This window comes from Ambystoma mexicanum, chromosome 9, assembly GCF_040938575.1.
Source record: "Ambystoma mexicanum isolate Mex_15411 chromosome 9, UKY_AmexF1_1, whole genome shotgun sequence".
In the NCBI taxonomy this organism is placed as follows: domain Eukaryota; kingdom Metazoa; phylum Chordata; class Amphibia; order Caudata; family Ambystomatidae; genus Ambystoma; species Ambystoma mexicanum.
In genome coordinates this window covers 1,095,985,210-1,096,004,547 of record NC_090931.1, presented here as the reverse complement: position 1 = coordinate 1,096,004,547, position 19,338 = coordinate 1,095,985,210, and the positions used below count along the sequence as shown (strand labels likewise).

The 19,338-nt window shown below is 40.8% G+C and overlaps 1 long non-coding RNA gene across 1 annotated transcript in view; it reads right to left on the bottom strand.

The window, feature by feature from the left end:
* Positions 1-433: 433 nt before the first annotated feature.
* The window catches only part of LOC138489778 (uncharacterized), a 173,717-nt gene continuing 154,812 nt past the window's right edge, over positions 434-19,338 (bottom strand). The window contains exon 3 of the long non-coding RNA XR_011274897.1: positions 434-593. This is a non-coding gene — a long non-coding RNA (uncharacterized lncRNA). The remainder of the gene's footprint in view (positions 594-19,338) is intronic.

Below are 19,338 nucleotides of genomic sequence, written 5' to 3'. Positions count from 1 at the left end.
ATTTGAAACACTTTTAAAAATGTTACGATTGTTCATATTTCTTTAATTTAGAAAATCATTGGGTATTCATAAATATAACACTATGAAATCTAGAGTATGTGACACCAAGAAAAATCATAGTATGAATAGATAAATGGGAAATGTAATCTCCCTTAGAATACAAGTACTTATTATTTGGTATTGTGACTTGTGAGTTTATGATTTGTTGAATAATGTTATGAAACATATCAAAAAACAGTTTGAACATATGTATATGGGTTGATAGTAAAACATTTGGAATGAAATACACAAACTCCAAAGATTGAGAAAGTAAACTATTACGAGTTATTAGAGTCATACATATTTTATTAAAAATATTATATTTGATTAAAACACAATTTTTAAAGAAAGAATAAAATGTCAATACAAACTATGGTTATATCGATCTGGAATTTAAGAATGGTTATATATATCCAGTATATTGCACTGAGGCCCTGGGAAATTCCTTTCTGGTGGCTCTGACAACATAGACAGGTATGAAACGGCAAGCTCTGAATCCCATTCTTCTGTGAGTCCATTACATGAACGATCAATATACCACACACCTGGATCATCTGTGTAAAATAGATAGAAATTATTTTATTGAGCTAAGTGAACTAATTGAATAATTGATTTTTCCTTTTTTGGCATAATTCTGAAAAAAGGTATATATACAAAAGCAAAAACATATTTGTTGGGTAAAGGAGTTCAAAGTCCAATATTTCGAACACATGATATGAACAAGTATATGTGCAATGAAATAAATAACTCGATCAGACAATTTTTTGGTTGGTAGCTTGTAAGTGAGAAAAATAGTTTTGGGGAAAATTGTAAAACAATAAAGAAAGAAATTGTGCAAATTTGGCGCTGATAAAAGGCATATACACAATACGTATTCATTGCTAGGAACACAAGAGCGAACGGTTGCAATATGTTTGTGCGTCAGCACCATCATCATTCTTAAAACTGAATGTGCAAGGCAGGTTGCCCTGGAGTCTCTCTGCTGGGTCATGCATAGTGGTGGAGACCCATAAATGCACAATTCAATAAATCGTCTACTATGTAGGCCAAGCAGCCAGTGTTTTCTCTACAACAGGTGTTCTTAACCAACATCAGCATTATTTCACATCAAAGGCATGTGGAAACGTCTTCCAGTCAACGAGGATCAGGATTTTGCAAAACGATCACCACTGCTTTCATTCGATTGATAATTGTTTTACTGGCGTTCCCACTCACAAATATCTTAAACAGTGTACTCTGGTACATACACAAGCCCTTGAAACGGGCCATAATGTGTGAGGATTGAAGTTGGAGAAAAAACACTGTGGGTAAAAGTCATATTTTGTTTTTCAGATAAAAGAATGCATTGATGGTTCTTTTTGAAATGTTATTTAGAAGAAAAGTGAGAAGAGAAGACAAAGTCATGTTATAAAAAAACAATAATGCAAACAATAGGTGAGAGTAATATGCCCAAAGATAGAAAGTAATCATTCGCACATGAAACAACCTACTGATCTAAGAATACTATTTATATCTGGTGAAGAAAACACATTTGTCAATTATGTAATAATTATAGAAAATCAAAGCGCCTGTAGAGACAATTCATAGCATACGTGTAAGTACCTTTTTTGTGTTGTATGCGTTGTAGTTGGTAGCTGAACAGAGCAGAAACAAGGAGTCATGGAGGCCAAGAATCAAATATACGGACACAAAGGCAGGAGAAACTCAATTGTTTTCAGAGGAGAAAGAGTTTGTTGATATGTAATGAGCAAAAGAGGCATCTTGTGATTTTCATAGAAACATTGCAAAACGTTGCACTCAGAGGACGCTTGAATGAGTGGTACACTGGCATGGGGACAAGTGGCATATGCTTAGAATTCATGTCTGCTGATGTCAAAGGGGAGTGAGTTATGATTTATTGCCAGCAAAGCACTTGAGTTTAGGGCGATCGATCAACAGATTACATACTCACAAGATGGCAGTTTACAACCCGCCCAGTTTGCAGGTGTAAATGTAAGAAAAGCAAAGGTGAGATGTATTTGTAGAAAAACGTAATCGATCCCCATATGCACAAAAATATATGCCCTATCCATTCCTGAGATAACTTCTCATTTAAATTCGGAAATCCTGATAATGAGTTGATTTCATGGTTATTATATAATCCCATGTATTTCCCTCTTTTTTCCAAAAGGCATAGTAGAACTAAAGTCTGAATCGTACAGTATTGTGGATTTTGTGGATTCAGTTGATGGATGGACTAGTTCTTATTTATCAAGAGTGACTGTATCTCGTAGATTGGCTTTCCTTTGGATGTTCATTTTAGGAGGCGGTTCTCATTTCCAAAATAAGAACCAGGAGTTTATGTTGTCTAACCTGGGTGGTCTCCTCCTAGGATAATGATTCATGTATCGAACACCTGTCCTTGACAGCTATATAATCGGCTGACACACAATGTCTCCCTTACTTTAATGCAAGATCCATTGTCTCATCAATGGAACTCTGCTTGATTTATATGACAAAAGAGACAGTAAGTACACCCTCCACTTGCTCTATGGCGAGATGCTAAATGGAAACAGATACTTGTTGTTTAGAGGGGTAATGCTTGTGCGCTCAGCTATTAAATTCAAGGAGAGTATTGAATGTGAAATCACCAAAGGTTCCTTTAATAGTATTTACATTTGTATATTTAGAATACTTGCACTTTGGCTACTGTCCAAGTTCATTGAAGTGCGTATTGTGATAGGTGCCAAAGTTATTCAACTTATGATGTACAAAGTGCAAAACCTCACACTTGTAATACATTAGGTTTTCCAACATATTAAGGTTCAAATAAATCCTTTTTGTTAAGTTAAGTGTGTTCACCTTCACACTTAACTTAAGATCCAAATTTGTTGCTGCTTATTGAAATTCTGATATGTTCAACCTCAACATGTGTTTCACCACAGTGTGGATAATCAGGAGGTTATCAACATCTCAAATTTTGTGAGAGTATATGGATCCTTCTTATTGCAGTGTTCCTGTAGTATTAGTATTTGTTTTTCTTTAAATTAATTATAAGGAGCATCTGAAACAAAATGGAAATGAGAATACTGGATACAAATGTACTGTCCATATGGAGTCCTGAATTCAGATCGGTGTGGAAACATATATACTTTTCTCAAGGTGTTCCAAGCCGAGTGCCTAGTGAAGTATGTTGAGGTATTATCATACATCTATGATGGATGATGTTTTGTCGGAAATCTACACTTCTACAGGCTTTACTTGCACAGTGTTGGATTGGCAAGCACATAAAATATGGCCATAGAAATGAGGAACAATCATGCACGCTGGGTTTGAATACCACTTCTGGTAACACTTTTTTTTACATGATGTGATGAATTGCATGAATTAATTTACTTCTCTTGAGGGGGAGCCCCCACATGAGACCAGGGAGATGAGCCCACCTGGCAACACCCTCCCTAGGGGAAGGGGCTAGCGGAACCTCACCAGGGGAAACTCCCCATGATGGGACAAAGACTCAAGTTCCTGTGACGAACTCCCTAAAGATCCTCCCAACATTACCTCCACAACCATTCCCCATAAGGCATTGTATACAAGAAAGAACAAGTATGGATTGCTGTAAATAAGAAACTGCGAATATCCCTTTAATGAAGATATGTATTTAACTGAGATGGAGCTGATGAATACAAGAGATGAAAGTCCCCGAGAGGCCAGAGAAGAGAGAGGCGTAGAAAGACCCACAGAAGGGGGAGGGGACTGTAGAGTCTGAGAGACCTCTGAAATACAAAACATGTGCCAATCCTAAAGCAAAGGATTGGGCACCCTCTGTCCTATCAACTGGAGAAAGAGAGGAGCAGCCAGTGCTGGTTTGACCACAGAGAGCTAGTGGTGGAGACTGCACAACGTGTTGATACCTGGGATACCGAAAAGCAATTTGAGAGGAAGACTCAGAGTATGAGACACCGAGCAAGGAAGAAGAATCAAACAACCAAAGGAGAGAGCCCAAGTGGAGCAAAGCGAAATTCTGATGAAGTTATCCCCAAAAGGGTCAGGTAACAGGTAAATCGGGAGACCTGGGTGGGGGAATTAGAATCATTTTAAAAGTGTTCCTACTCATCCCAGTCAAAAAACAAGACTATTACATTGAGAACAAGAGACGTGAATGAGAATCATTATAAAAGTGTTCCTACCTGTCTCGGTCAAGATGACCAGAATATAATTGTGAGCATAACAGAAGTTAATGAGAATCATTATAAAAGTACTCATACTTGTTACAGTCAAGATAACAAGAATATCACTGTGAGAGCAAGAGAAGTCAATGATTATCATCAAAGTTCTCATACTCGTTACGTTCAAGCTAACAAGAATATAACAGTGAGATCAAGAGACTTGAATGAGAATCATTATCAAAGTGCTCATACTCATCACAGTCAAGAAAATTAGAGTATTACAGTGAGCATAAGAGTAGTGAATGAGGATTAAAGTTCTAACACTTGTTACAGTGAAGATAACGAGAATATCACAGTAAGAACAAGGGAAGTGAAAGTGAATCATTATATGAGTATTAATACTCATCCCAGTCAAGGTGACCAAAATAGAAACTTGGAGAATAAGAGAACTTAAAGAGAATCATATTCATCACAGTCAAGATAATGGGAATATAACAGTGAAAACAATAAAATGAACAGGGAATTTTTATGGGGCTATTCCTACAACTCTCACTCAAAATATTGAGAGCATAATCCTGAAAGCCAGAGACCTGGATGACAATTGTTATAAGAGTAATCATACTCATTTCAGTCAAAGCAAAGAAAGTGTCATTGATAAAGAGAGCAAAACTGTAAAAGAGAATCTGGAAGATAAGGATAAAGGAATATATATATCAAGGGATGCATACAAAACAGAGACTAAAGCTTGTGAAATAAGTAGAATAATAATAAAAATCAAGAGAGAAACTCGGAAAGGTTGGATAAACTGACTTTCAGATAATGGAAGAGAAACATTTGGAAAACAAGGTAAAGAAAAAATAAGAAACTAACAGAAGCTACTGACAGTGACTGTCTTTTTTTAATATAATGTTTTTGTAGCTTGTAGCTTGGATCTGTACAGAACCAATGAAATTCCTTGTTGAAAAGGAATAAAACAGTAACACAGGTTTACGAGAACTGTATGAACTGATTAGCGAAGTCACCAGAGAGTATTTGAAATTCAGTTATTGAACAGAGAACTTGCGAGAAGCAAAAACCCACGGCTAGGGAGTCATTTGCCTGCCTTTAGTTATTAAGATAGTGGTAGGGTCAGTTAGAGTTAGTTTGAACAGTGGACAGATTCCTTTAAGACATTCACAAATAACTTACAAGCACCTTAGTTAGTTTGTTAGATAGGGAATAAAATAATAATGTCTTACATGAGTCTTGTGTCCTTCATCAAACATGCCTCAATGCCCTTTGTAATTTGTTTTATTTTACTGGTTATAGGACTTTAGCAGCAAAAGAACAGTTTTCTTTGTAAAAGTGCAACTAACATCATGGTTTGGGTGGCCAAGGGGAGAGTCAAGCAGGGGCTACGGTTTTAGGTGTATGTTATTCATGACATATCAAACCCCCGTACCAATCAATGCCAATTTAATTTACATTATTTTTCCATGTATATGTTATTCAGATTTGTTGTTTTATTTTGTTGATATGGACTTCCGAATACCATAGTGTGATTGGGATTTTCTGGCTGTGACATTATTTAAAAAAAATAGTTTAAACAGGTTAGGGCAAAGACTGGTGTCCTCTGTGTATTGTTCCTTGTTGAAATATGCAGATTACTTCATCAAAATATGTGACACACCTCTTATGCTCTGGTGTTTCTGTTTCTATCACAGGAGAGTACGGGTTTTCCTCTGATATGTCAATATCAACCTCCTATGGAGTGTTGCCCTCTGCTATTAGTCATTTGCACCTCTTTACATGAACAATTTCTCGCCTCCTGAAAAATTCCAATGGGCTCTAATTATGGATGTACTAAACATGGTAACATATCCCTACCTCTTACCATACTACACTGTTTAAAGGGCCCCTTTTTTCAGAGACCCTTACAGGTATTCATTGGATATGGCAACTTCTGAGCTACTTTAGCAGTGTACCCAATACGTATACATCTGCTTTCCCTATGATGCCTGAACAAAAATTTGCAGCAATGCATAAACGCACCATCCTGGAGATGACTGCCAAGCTAAGGGAGTATATGGCACTGGACATTACAGAAAATTAATAATGGCCCATCTCTCTCAGAATTGTCCAAATGCAGTCCGACACTGATTACCACACAGGTGCAAATCACCCCATAGAAGAAGATAATCAAGCAACAAGATAAGTGAGTGCATGATTGTTCTGTAGTCCAAGGATGGAGCATAATAATATGGATGTTTGCCTTGCATTGCATTGGTCTAAATACATTAAACATTGCATGGTGTACACTATGTTCTTCAAAGTACAGTGTACGTATGTATACAAACATGTGCTGGACTGAGACATACAGAAGATCCAAATTACTAACAATCTTTTAGGAGTCAGGCGTAGAACATTGGCAGCTGCAATAAGTGTGTCTAACTCTAACATATTTCTTTAATGGACATTTTTGATTTCCCTTGTGAAACGACCCGGAAAAGGGGGAAAACATCTGTAATTCCTATGCATCATGACAAGTGTATTTTGTATATACATTCTATTTGTAAAGGAATGTGTGACTACCCCTTATAGAATTCAATAAGTATGGCTAACGTCAATAGAAGGGGTCCAATATTTCCTTGGGGAAAGTATGGCAACCTTAGGCTGCAGTACTCTACATGAACAATACCTTTTTCTACCCTTTACTTTGGAAATCTATGCAAGATCATAGATGAGCTGCTGCAACAGTAGGACAAGAAGATGATTTACGGGTAAAGGCAATCATGTTCCAGGACCATCAGATCAATGTCATCATAGTTGTGATATTCTGTACTATCACACTCTAACTCGCCTCCATCTCCCACTACAGCTCAACCCATTCTACCTTGTCCCAATTTATGTCAACACACTCCCACTATTTGCCTCATACTACTCACCCACTCTACCTTGACCCATTAAACAACCACCCACTATACCTCAAACACTCTACTTTCACACTGTGCAACCTTGGTCACATCAATTTTAGCTCTCCACACTCTACCTAATTCCGCTCACCCACACTAACTCATCTTTACTGATGTATTTATTTCATTTGATATAGTGCCCAGACCTGGAGGTATCACAACACTTGTACAAAGTAGGTGAAATGCAGACAAAATCAAGTTAGAGGGCATAGCACAGTGCATATTGTACATATTTATCAAATAGCCATGTTTTTGTGAAGACGAAGAAAGATGATTCATTTCAGAGGTGCTCGGGAAGGGTGTCCCAAAGGGTGGGAGCGGTGACACAAAAGCTGACGTCCCCAGCTCACTTAAGGTTGAATCTGGGCATGGCTGGTCGCAGAGTGGAGCAAGCGTGTTACTGGTTTTGCTGAAATACATGGGATGAGGTAGAAAGGGGCCTTCTTGTTTAAACATTGGTAAGCGATGGTCAGCGTTTTAAATTTGATTGGCACTTTTAGCCAGTGAGCCTCCCTTCTTGTTGCTGAAATGTGGCCAGAATGATCTAGACCCAGAGCTGATCTTAAGGCCTTATTTTGCAGGATTTGCAGTTTTGCAAGTTTGTGGCAATGGTCCCTGAAAACAGTACATTACAATAGTCGAGCTTACTGCATATAATGGCTCGAGCCAGGGTCAGGAAATTTTGCAGAGAGATGAATTTCCTACTTAAATGAGTTGGGCCATGTGGGCAGTGGTAGAATCAATATGGCGGGATATGCTGAGTTTGGCATTGATAGACCCCCAGGGTTTTCACATGCTTGGATACTTGGATAGTAATTCCGTTGATGGGGAAGGAGTATGAGGGCCTAAGGCACTTTGGTGGTGAGCAGAGTCCATATGAGAAACTCGGTTGTCTCATCATTTAGACAAAGATTGTGGGCGGCCATCCAGTTTGGGTGATCGTTAACCATGTCCTGGGTGTAAATCCCTGATATCAGTAGAAGTATTTGTGTATTGTCAGCAAAGTTGGGATACTGAATACCCAGCACATCGAGGTCATTGGATAGCGGCTTGGTGAAGGTGTATAAAAGGCAGGGGAAATACAGGAGCCCTTGGGGACAACATAAGGAACCAGAATTGGGTTGGCAGTGAAGTTGCCTATGAAAACCTGGGATGTGCATTCACTTAAGAAGGACTTGATCCATTGGGACGCATGGTGTCAAAAGTGGAAGTTAGTGAGGAGATGTTGGCAGAAGATGTCACGGTCGACAAGGTAAAATGCTTCTGATGGTTCGAGGAGGAGCAAGATGGTGATATTTCCTGTGTCACAGATGCTATCGAATTAGATTTTGAGAACCAAGAGAGCTATTTTGGTCGTTGTTTGGGTCTCAAGCCAGATTGTCTCAATACAAGAAACTGGTGTATTTCTAGGTACTTTTGGAAATAGGCAATGCGGTCAAGGATTTTGAGGAAGCATGGTACTGTGGTAATGGGTTGGTATTTAGTGCAGAGGGTGAGGTCATAATGGGAGGAGATGCCCAGGCTGTTTTGAGGCAGGTTGGGACATTGTTTTATGCAAAAGAAGTATTCACAAAGTTGGCTATAGCCGGTGCAAGGGTAGCTGACCAAAGTTTGCCAATGTGGGAAGGGCAGTAATCCTATCTGCAATTAGATGGTTTGAGCTGTAGGATAGTGGTGGTGATATACTCTGTGGTAACAGAGGAAAAATGGTAGGGGGTGTGTGGTGGAGTACAGATGCGGTGAGGTGTCTCTGAGGGTGGTTTAACTTGGAGCTGGTGTTTCTTGGTGTCGATTTTGATTTTTAGTAAGTTGATTTTGTTTGAGAGGGCTGCCTGAGGATGGCAAAGAGTTATTCTGTGCTAGAGTTGGCCTTGGTGATCCTTGTATTACAGGATTTAGCTTTAGTCATTATAGGGGTATTTTTGTGGGTTTTGGAGGCTGTGTGGTTGGCAGAAAGGTTGAAGGGTGTGGAGTTTTGCCTCCAGGTGTGTTCCAAGGACTGTTTGCGTTGGCGCAGACAGATAAGTTAATCAGAGAACCAGATATTAGCCCTTCTATCAGGTTTGAGGCAACAAAGTTTGTGGGGAGCGTATTGGTAAATGGTAAGTGTAAAGCAGTAAGAATCATGGAAGCATGAGCTTGGGCATCATCAGGTAAAGGAGAAAGTTTAGAGAGATGTGTGATTAAAGTGCATGACAAGCAAGCTTCCATGAGTTTACGGGTGTTGCGGATGAGGGTAGGAGGTTGAGTAATAGTAGCGATCGGTGGCAGACGGGCATGAGACAACTAGAACTCTATGAAAGAGTAATCAGACAAGGGCACAAGTGTGATGGTTCTGCTAGTGGTTCAGATAGTGACTGGTGTGTTGAGTGTGAGTGTCCGAGTGAGTGTGTTGAGTGTGAGGATCAGAGTGGATGAGCTGGGAGAAGTGCATCTCTGTGAGTGAGTTGGTGAGGTAGTTGGCTCTATTGTCGGAGGCTTCAGCAGAGGTTGAACTCCCCTAGGATTAGCGATTTGGTGGCTGGCTTGATAAGAGGGGAGAGAAAGAGGGTAATGTGGGTCTTACTTTAGCACACCACACTCACCCACTCTAAATCAAATCACTCAACCCTCCACCCGCTGCACTCTACCTAACACACTACCCCACACCACTGTACCTCGCCCCAGCGTAGTTGAATTTTCTCTATCTCATCCCACTAAAACACACACCACTCACCCTCTTGCCCCACTCTTCCAAACATGAGTCACCAAATCTACTGTATCCAGCTATACCACCGCCTCACATATTTAAGTGTGAGGCCCCCAAAAATGCAGGTAAATCACTCAATTGAGTCAACAAAAGTACATCCCAGGAGGGAATGAGACCAAGACCAAGTGAGGGTGATATCAAAGGCTTTTATCTAAAATTAGGGCAAGCAGAATCTACTCTGCTCACGCCGAGAGCGCTCTGCAGAAAACATGTTACAATTTAGTTATATACAAAAAAACGTTATCAGCTGTGGGAAGGCCTAGGGGACACAAGGGTAATTGGGATTGGACACCAAGGGTGGACACCTATAGGTGCCACAGGGTCGGAGGCACCCAGTTGGTTTGAGGGCTCGTGATGAGATGACGTGGTGTCCTGGGTCAATCGGTCAGCTGGGCTCATTGAGTTGGTATGCCATGTTGACACTTAAGTTTCTTCTGTCACCTAGCCATGTAACATTTGCCCTTGTGGCCACATATTCCCATTCATTCAGTACTCTGTTCTGTTTGTCTGGTGGAAACTCAAAGTTCTGTATCTTAAACACTTGTGAAAACATGGTTCAAAGGCAGGTTATTTATTACCGGCCATTAAGCGTCACCCATTAAATACAGTGCTCACCCTGTTCAAACAATTCTGAATATAATGGCTAGCGGGTAGAGCTCATGGGGTCATTGTATGGTCCGAGTTGTCCACTTGATTGTGCAAAACGTTGTACAACATCACGCACCACTGACAATCGTCACCAATTCTTATACCCATTTACTTCACTTCTTGGTTTCACAGAAACCTGGATTTCCACTAATGACTCTGCCACATCAGTGACTCCCACCACTGAGTGCTAATTTTTGCCCCACTCACAGACCTGTGGTGGAGTAGTGCTAGTTATGGATAGGCCTTCAACACTGCACCCTGACTCCATCTGACATCAGATCTTCCTCTTGTTTAATATGCCTCTATTCAACTCCTCCCTTCTATGCCTTTCACTGTTCTGATTCTCTATCAACCCCCTGGTCCTCTCCACTCATACTCTGAGCTGAGCCTCATTTTCACATCACTCCCCACCGAGAGCCCCATTTCTATGCTCGGGGACTTTAAACTTCCCAATCCATCCACAGCCACCTGCCTAATACTTTACTCCCATTGATAAGCCTTGCTGTTCCCCCAGGTTTCCCCCAGGATTTTACATCCTTTGTAAAAATAGGGAGCAAGGCTAAGGAGGAGGGGTGGCAATTATTTCAAAATCTGAACTGGGACGTTTTACCACTCCCATTGCATGACAGGGTTGCGACATCCTACATGCTAAAATGACCCCGATCCCAAAAAATTGTACACATTTTGTACTGATAGATCACCTTTCTTCAGCAATGCCTGACTTTACTGAAGACGTCTCTGAGATCCTAGACTCTCTTGAGGGCCCAAAGTGGGCTGCACTCCTCCTGGGTGATATTAATCATTGGCGGGGCAATACATTAAAAAGTGAAGTGCTTGAGCTAGAAAGCGTCTTAAATAACATAAACTTTCAAGTCATCAACAATGACCCTACTACAGACAAAAAAAAATTCTAGATTGGGTGGTATCCACAAACCTCATAATTGATATCGACCAGACCTGGCTGTGTATTTGGGCAGATCATTAGATTGTCGACTTCTCCATTCAATACCCAGAGCTTCCTGTTAAATCAAACAATCTCATCAAAATAGTTACAAGTCGTAACTTTAAAAGGATACAAGCTCATGATCTATCCATTTGCTCGAAAAAATATGGACGAAACATCTAGTATGGACTCAGTTGAACATCTTGTCTCTTGCTTCTCAAATGCCTTGCTGACGATGTTGGAGAAAACATCCCCCCTTTGACCAAGACTACTAAGAGATAACCTTGGCCATCAAAGATGGTTCACTCCTCATCTCATCACGTTAAAAATGGAGAAGTGCAAGTTGGAATCGTGTTGGTTAAAACACCAAACTGAAGAAAAAAATGCTTGGAAGGAGGTAGACAAAAGATACAAAAGTAACATTGTAGAAGCTAAAAATAACTATTACAACCTCGAGATAAATGAGGCATCCAACTGACCAAATAAAAACTTTTTGAGACCCTTAAACTCCTTGAAAAGACTACCGCTCTATAGGCCCCCTTCAAACCCACGATTCAAGACTCTATAATTCGAACTGCTTTTGAAGCTAAAATAGTAAACTCAAGAGACAAAATTTAAAAAACCTGCATAACCTGACTGATTTAAATAAATGTCAGCCTCTGGTGACTGAGTTGGGAAACAATCCCCTTTTCTCTTTTTCTCAAAAAATGGTGCTTGACATGCAGAAATTGGTTACAACTATGTGACCAATATCTTGCACCGAAAACATTTTTGCTCCCAAGTTAATTCTAGAACATAAAGATTGATTTGCTCCATTCCTCACTAGATTTGTGAATGCATATTTTAGAGATGGCAGGATCCCTTGCTCAATTAAAACATTATCTCTACCGTTGCTGAAGAAACCTAACCTTGATCCAAAGAATCCTGGTAACCTTAGACCAATCATAGACTGTCACTTCTTCCTCAAAATCTTGGATATAACTACTGGCCTGCAATTTCAAATATTCGTAGAATCTGACAACATTCTCAGACACAGACAATCACACTTTGGGCCTTGCTACCGCACCAAGTAAGCATTAATTGACCTTCCGTCCCTTATACTGAAAATCACAGAGAAAGGAAAAATGGGGTTGATGGTTTTGCAGGGTCTGTCAGCGGCCTTCGATTTGGTGGACCATGACCACCTCCTCCACTCCCTACGTCATCTAGGGCATTGTTCTGGAGCATAGCAAAGGCCTACCTCACAACTGTACAAAAGAGAGCCTTTTAAAGCTGCAAGCTTGGGAAGAGGGTGCAGTTAGGTCAGTCAGAGAATACAAGTGGGCTTGAGGAAGAAATCCTAATCTTACTTTTCTGGGGGCTTTTTACAATTTCCTGTCCCCTCCTTTTATTGTGGGACAAGGCACTCCAGGCATGACATCACAAGGCAGGGGTCACTTTTCTCATGGACATGGAGTGTACCCCTTAATGCAGGCTTTCTTTTATCCAACCTCCAGTGACCGTTTGCCTATAAAAGAGGGCATCTCACACACCTTCTTGGAATCACTTTTGGAACTTCAGGGACATCAGGAAGACTCCATCTGGCACCTGTTGGGAAAGACATCTCTTCCAAAGGTTTGCCCAAGGTGAAGACAGGTGCTCCAATGCAGAGCAAAGCTCAGCTTCCTACCCTTTACCAGGGCATTTTGGGTTGACCCTGCTGAGGACCAAGGCCTGCCACTCTGCTATCAGAACTCCCTAGCCTGGGAGAGCAAAACCTGAAAAGGACTCACATTATCTTATAGATCCCTTCACTACAGCAGCCCGAAAAGCTAGATCTATCAGATCTCCTGTTTTGATAGTTCAAATGAACTCAAACTAGATCAACTGAATTTGAATGGCGTTTGCTGTTTTTGAACCACCAAGACCCATTGAGCTGCCTTTGGCTCTCAGTTTTTAACTGTGAACCACTGCTTGCAGCCACCGAACCGGCTAAATATTGCATCACCCAGACGAAGTCTCATCACCTGTCCTTATTGAGCACTAGCTCATTGTTCAGAGGACTTCAAAATGCCATAGTCACTGAAATAAGCATCGAACCACCAGAACTTCACATCTGAGCTCGACTTGAGCCACTGGATCATCGCATCAATCATCAACCCGAACAAGCGGTACTCATTGTTTCAAACCATGCTCAATCGTAAAATGGATCTTGGTGATCGTTTGAACTGCATCGCTCGATGCTGTCATCAAACCACATGGAACACCAAATTCGATTCGATGCAGACTCATCTCCTAGGATCAACATGTCTCGCTGCATCTGAATCCAGTTCGATCCACAAGAATTGAATCTCAAAGTCAGCTTTCCACAAGAAAATATCCTCTGAGTGACACTATTGCAATTCCAACCTTTTTCCTCTCGCTAAAGTATCCAGGGTGCATACACATATTTGTTCTGCCTTGTTTGTGTTCTTTTACAGGGGAGATTTTTTATAGTGCCTTTAATAATTAGTTGTGCGATTGATTAGTTAATTTACATTTTAAATGTTTTTTAGGACCTTAATTGGACATTGTTTTATTGTTGAACGGTTGTACTATTGCTGTTTGGGTTTCTTCTGTCTCACATGGACACATCATTTAAGAGTATTGACTGCCTTCGGCCCACGTAACCATAAAAGGGTGTAGGGGTATACTTCTTGACTTATTCAACATAATCATTGGGATCACTATCGTTGTGTAGTAGTGTGAAGATTCAGTTGGTGGTTTAGCCACTTCCTCTCTTTGCACTCATGCAGAACAGTAGTCATTTCACCACACTACATCCTATCCAGATTCTCCCCCACTTCTCCTAACAACACCATGCTGGCTGGTTCTCCGGGCCCGTTCTAAATGACATCATATCATAACCAAACAATTTTTTAAGTTCCCCCTCCTACTCCACAAAGCTATCTATGGTCTTCCTCCACAGTATCTGGGCGATTGTGACTGTCTACTCACCGTCTTGTTCCCTTTACTCTTCCCTTGCACTCAACTTCACTGTGCTGTGCCCCCTTGTGTTTCCTCTTGCTTTTACTCTTTCGCCTTACTCGTCTGCTCCAGTGGCACCCGCTGCCCATCACAATGAAAAGCCAGCCTAACAGTAGAGCTCTTAAAGCTCGGTTTAAACTTCACCTATTTGCCAAAGAGTGAGCTAGCCCATTCTCACTACCTGAACCCACCACACCCTCCAGTGCTGCAAAATAGTGTATTTTTGTATATGTCCCCAATACTCCTCTTAAAGAATACTCCTAGTGCAACAATACTTGTTGCACTAGGTTAATGTTACCTTTTTAAGTCACCTATTCCTGTTATCTTTTTATTTTGTTGTGTCTCTGATCTCTGTGTCACTTTTTCACACCCTCATAAACTGAGTCACCACTTGTTCGCATTTTTGGGTTAATTCACTGGCATCCTCAGGGGTATGTCTCCATCGTCTATAAATGTGTTGTAAATTACTTCTGAACAAAATTAACATCCCAGTTCTTTAAATAAATACAAATAAAATATACAGCTTTGCACCAGTGAAAATGCAGGTATTATCAACAGGGCGCAAAAAGTGTACTAGTGCAAATATGACGCCTTTGTACACATTGTGCATCAGGATAATTTTTACGCTAGTGCTTATTCCACTTGGAACAGTCCAGTGTTTATATGATTAGACCCTTAAGCAAAAAAAAAAAAAAAAAAAAATACAGCAGCAGCTAGAATAGAGAAGCACAGTCTCAAATAGGATATCCGTCCTCCTAAATGGTGACTGAAAACCAACCGACATGGACTTGTTTAAATGTAATAGCAGGCGAAGAACGGTGGTCTGGAGGGTTGCCCAGAGCATTGCCAGTGGTTAAGATTAATTCTAAACCTTCCAGCCATCACCTCTTTGTTTTTGTAAATGTAATAGATAAACATAATTCCAACTGTATATTCTTGAATTAACTAATCCATGTGCTGATTCAAACATCACAACTACACTAATTACAGAAACTTTGCACCAGTTCAAGTGCACTTTTGCATGGTATGCACTGGCGCAAACATTACTCTAGTGTAAAATGTGTATTTTTTAAGAGAGCTGCAAAGTCTGTCCAAGTGCGAAAACCACCCTGCATTATATTTAGACAAAAAACGGTTTGTTCCAAAAATACATTGCATGAATATGTATTTGTACTATGGCAATTTTCGTCCTACTGTACTCGGGGCTCCCACGTTTTTCGTGGCCATGCATGAAAAGGCCATCCAGTTTTTATTTCCATTTGCATTCTGGGACGTGTAATGTTTTCTTCCCTATTCAAATTTTAGGAAAACTCCAATTGCCAGAATTCCAAACAAATGTAGGACTGCAAGGTCTTCTCACGCACGTCCTCGTGAAACATGAGAGCTCTGTATAGTGCTGATACTGTACAAAACCTCAATTACCGCGGTTCAAACTTCCTGTAATGAGGCCCGATATGCACTTAAATTGCACCGTCCAGTCATGGCACCTGCAAACTTCTACTGGAATTGTTTAGTTGCTCAATAATCCAATCATCATCTCAACCAATAATTCTCAGTCTACTCAGCTCTTCAGAAGAGTCAGGACCACCGTTCTCCCTGCAGCAAATCGTCGCCCCTCCCTACCGACCTACCCCAGACCTTCGCACAGACTCACTGCTTTAGTACGTGCTCAGTGCATCGTCCCCTCTCCTGCATTCTTGTTTCTTCCTCGGTCTTCCCAATCACGCCGTAATGGTGAGTGTTCCAATCATCGCATAGCCGAATTTACCCAATACAAATCCCCACAGTAAAATGTTCACTCACACGCCCGCTGGCCAACTACCCTCCCGAGCAGCACGTGCTTCCATTCTCGCATCAAGAATGAGGAAACCCGGTGTGAATTGATGCAATCTAATATTCCCTTGAAGTTTTAAAATAAATTAAAATGTCTTAAATTAAATTTGTCGAACAGGTACACGAGCGTCAGCCATTTATTTTCTTTTTTTGCAATGTATTGCGAGATATTGGTCGAACAGTGAGTGAATCGAGAAACGAAATACGGAGCGTGAACATTTAAAATAGATGTTAAAAAAAAAGAAAAACTCCACCAAACAGGTTAAATAAATCTTCTTCATGCTTTCTTTCATTTCTGACCTGAATCTGGCTGCCAGTGCTTATGAAAGAAATTACGAACGCTTCTCAGTCACTGCTACTCTGCCTCCTTTTGCACGGCAGCATTTGTCATTGCCAAAACATCGGAGTTTAATTAAGTGTTGTGAGCAGCCTAGTGAGAAACACACTTTAAATTAAACCTCTGCACATGCGGCTATTGGTTCTTTACCTCCTGAACAATCAGCGGGGTGTTCGGCGTAAATTCTGTCTCTCGAGGGAAAGGCAGCTCCCTGCACCTCTATCTATTCATAAATGGCCCGAGCTTTCCAGAACAATGTCTTATTAAAGCGCATTTAATTATTTCTCAGTTTTTAAACGCCACTAGATGAAGACGATAATTAATCTGGTCGCCACTAAACATTTTATTTACTCTTTATATATTAATGGCGCTATCGGGGAAAAATGCTCGAATTTCAAGTTTTACAAAATTACATGGAAAATTATCTTTTGATGCATCAAGCAGTCATTTTTGTAATTGAATAAATAATTGTAACACCTCAGTAGTAATGGATTAGAACCAGTTGCTCAGCATTTCCATTTGTCTAAAATGTTTTAGCGATTACTCATTTCAGATGAAGCTTAAATCAATGAGGCAAGAGTTAAAGAAGCACAGACGAAACAACAAAGAAAATTATAGTGTCACTGCTATGCGTGATAGAAACATGGTTTTCCAATATAAAATCAGCTTCAAGGTTTGTCTACCCGCTGCATGAAATAGAAACCCTTGCATGAATGTGTAGCTCAGATGCTCACGGTTTGTTCATCTCAAAAATTTAAAATAAAATAAATGAGTGCGGTGACCGAGACAGAAGCAGGCATATGGAGGTCAACTGTGATAGCTGGAACAAGATGCTGTGGAGGCCCTAAATGTACCAGAGTGATAGCACAGATCTTAATCCAGAAGTCGGTGAGGAACACAAAAGCAGAAGAAAACAGCTTCTTTTACAGCAAGTCCATAATTTGAAAAGTTAAGAATAATGCATGCCTACATTTGGGGAAAATGAAGATCAGATATTTAAGTGGACTGGGACCCTCATTGACTCATAATAACTGCACATATGCCCCCCAATGGTGTTTTCTGTCTATAATTTCAGGCAAGTTCAGCTCTGGACATGTCTACTCAAAGACCCATTTTTTCCAGTTCCCTAATCTGCTTTACTTGGAGACCACTTGCACCAGTTACAGTGAAATAATGTGTTGCTATTTAAATGGATATCTACCTCTAATGCTGGGTCCACCTGTAAAGGTCCTCAACTTCTTTCATCTCCAAACTCCCCTCTGACAAAGATAGAAAACATAAAAGTCCATATGTGTAAAGAAATGTAAATCGAGAGAAGACTTTCTTCAAATTCAACCCAGGCAAAAGAGAAATAATGGTTATACCCAAAAACCGCTACATCCCATGGCCCACAGAACTAAGAACTGCACCATCGTCATCGACAACAGTCAAAAACCTTGAAGTCCTGATGGACAACAAACTAATACTAGAACCACAAGTAAATGCAATAATCAAGAAAAGTTTCTTCCTCCTGCACATGGTAAAAAGGATCCTACCTTTCCTCTCTTTTACCCATAACACACTTACCATCATCTCTCTCATCATGTCCAAAATAGACTATGCCAACAGCCTTTACCCGGGAATGCCTGAACGCCTACTAAAGAAAGTGCAACATATCCAAAAGGCAGCAGCCGGACTCCTGCTCAAACTACCCTGAAGGGACCACATCACCCCAGTGCTAAAAGTGCTACATTATCTACCCATCAAACAAAGAATAATGTTCAAAACAATGTGCATAACACACAGAGCAATCCACAGCCAAGGGGCAGAATTCTTACAAAGGAAAATAACCATTTACCTACCGGTAAGACCACACAGATCAAGCAACGACATTCGCCTAGAACCAAAACCATAAAAAAAAAGAAAACTTTGGGGGGTCACCATTCTCCCACCTCAGGGACATCATTTGGGGATTGCCAGAGGTCGCAAAAACTCAGTGGTCGCCAACAATCTCAAAGAAGCGTGGGTCCTCCCCCTGCTCAAAAAACCTAACCTAGACCCCAACATCCCCACAAATTTCAGACCCATCACCACAGTCCCATTTCTCCTCAAAATCTTGGACAGAGTAGCCTACCTCCAAATACAACAACACTTGGAAGACAACAACCTGCTAGGCTTGCGACAATCCGGCTTTAGACCAAGGCATGGGACCGAAACTGCCCTCTTGGATCTAAAAATCCAAATGGACGATGCCAGAGACAAGGGCAAACTGGCCATTTTGCTCTTGCTGGATCTCTCAGCTGCCTTCGATCTGGTTGACCACCAGATCCTCACACAACACCTCTCCTCGGCTGCAGCATTCTCACGAATGCCACCAATTGGATACAGTCATTTCTGTCTGACAGGTCAACTAGGGTCTTCGCCCCTTCTGCGGCTGCGGACCCCATCCCAATCCAATGTGGAGTTCCTCAAGGCTCCTGCATTTCTCCCACACTTTACAACATCTTCACTAAGCTCCTCTTTGACCGTCTTGACGATCTGGGTGTCAGCTACACTAATTACGCAGATGACACCCAGGTCCCCATCACTCTCACTGGCTGCTATGAAGAAGATGTTGCAAAGCTTAATGAAATCTATCTAGAAATCCAAGCCTGGATGGCCACACATAGTCTTTGCCTCAATGACGATAAGACTGAACTGCTTAT